The 1,561-nt window shown below is 55.8% G+C and overlaps 1 protein-coding gene across 2 annotated transcripts in view; it reads right to left on the reverse strand.

The window, feature by feature from the left end:
- The window catches only part of Ypel5 (yippee-like 5 (Drosophila)), a 15,077-nt gene extending 14,765 nt beyond the window's left edge, over positions 1-312 (reverse strand). Inside the window, exon 1 of one of the 2 annotated variants that reach the window (XM_013013758.1) lies at positions 134-312. The gene's annotated coding sequence lies outside the window, so the exon portion shown is untranslated. The remainder of the gene's footprint in view (positions 1-133) is intronic. The other variant, XM_013013759.1, reaches the window with a different exon arrangement.
- Between the last annotated feature and the right edge of the window lie 1,249 nt (positions 313-1,561).

The following is a 1,561-nucleotide window of genomic DNA, read 5'->3' on the forward strand; positions in this document are numbered from 1 at the left end:
GCGCGGCGAGGAAGAGGCACTTCCTGCCCGGGCCCCCGCCCCGGGCCGCTCCCCGAGGGCTTAGAAGCCACCCGACGCGAAGAGCTCCTCCGTCCCCACCGTCTCCCAGCCCAACCCCCGTCGTCGCACTCACGCGGAGCGGCGGTGAGGTCGGTGCTGCCAGCGACTCCTCGCTCCCCAGCTGGGTCGAAGCCCCTCGGCCTCCCGAAGCTCCCGGTTTAGTCAGGCCCCAGCCTTGGCCCCGCCTCTCCCAGGCCCGGCCTCAGCGCCAATCACCCGGCGAGGCTCCGCCCCTCCCCCATTCCGCTCTCCCGGTTGGCCCGGGACAGACTTCATTTCTAGGCCCCGCCCCTCTCTCTGGCACCCTGCCCTTTCTTCTGGGCCCCGCCCCTTCCCTGACTCACCCTCCCCCCACTCCCGCTTCCCTGGGCTGGGCGGCCCACCCCTCGCCCAAGCCGCAGAACTGGGGCTGGCTAGCAGCTGCTCGCCCCGCCCCCGGCCTGACACCTCGGACTCGTACAGCCAATCAAAGAGGCTAACTCTGCCTCCTCTCCCGAGACGGCCAATGTGGTGAGACTGAGGATCCACCCCCCCCCCCAGCTGAGAGCACACAACACAGCGTCCACGTGAGTCAGCTACTTAAAGGAAAAGGCTCAGCCTTTCTCGTCGTGGCAGCTGGGACTCCAGCGCGTCATCAGCGTCGCCAGGTGGCTGCTGAGGCCTAGCTTCCTGATGGCCTGTGAGGTCCGATGACCAGGAAAAACAACAGGCTGTTTCCTAGACAAAGCAGGTACCTGGGTTCAAATGCACCCTAGATTAAGAGGAACCTTGTCATTCATTTCTTTCAGGCCAATTCCTCTTTCCATTCTTCTATTTACAAACCAAAGCCCTTTGGAATTCCTGAAACATTTGTGGCCAAAAAACAAAACAAAGAGTATTTTTTCGACTTTATTTACAACTCCCCGAGTTTACTCTTGGCAGTGGAAATGACTGTCTTAAAAAAAAAAAAAAGAGACTCCAGCAGGGTACTTCCAGTAGGTGACTCACACCTGAAATCCTAGCTACTCAGCTGAGATCTGAGGATAATGGTTCAAAACCAGCCCAGGCAGGAAAGCCTTATCACCAATTTACTACCAGAAAGCTGGGAGTGGAGCTATGGCTCAAGTGGTAGAGCCCCAGCCTTGATAAAAAAAAAAAAAAATTAAAGGAAAGCCCCTGAGTTCAAGCCATAGTAAACCTCCCTCCCCACCCACCCACCCCCCAAAAATTCTCTCTTACTGTTGCTTCCTAAGTCTGAGATTTGTTTGTTGAAGAGGTAGTTGTTCCCTCAGCCCTTCATCAGTGTTAAAGGTGGACAGGCTTCCCACCTATTTCATTGAATATCCCAGGTTGGTTATCTCTGTTTGCTCACTTTAAGAATAATGTAAAAATAGGGGCTGGGAAGTTGGCTCAGTGGTAGAACGTTTGCCTTGCATGCATGAGGCCCTGGGTTCGATTCCTCAGCACCACATAAGCAAAAAGAAAAAAGCCGGAAGTGGCGCTGTGGCTCAAGTGGTAGAGC

The sequence above is a fragment of the Dipodomys ordii genome, unplaced genomic scaffold (genome assembly GCF_000151885.1).
Source record: "Dipodomys ordii isolate 6190 unplaced genomic scaffold, Dord_2.0 Scaffold20, whole genome shotgun sequence".
NCBI classification, from domain to species: domain Eukaryota; kingdom Metazoa; phylum Chordata; class Mammalia; order Rodentia; family Heteromyidae; genus Dipodomys; species Dipodomys ordii.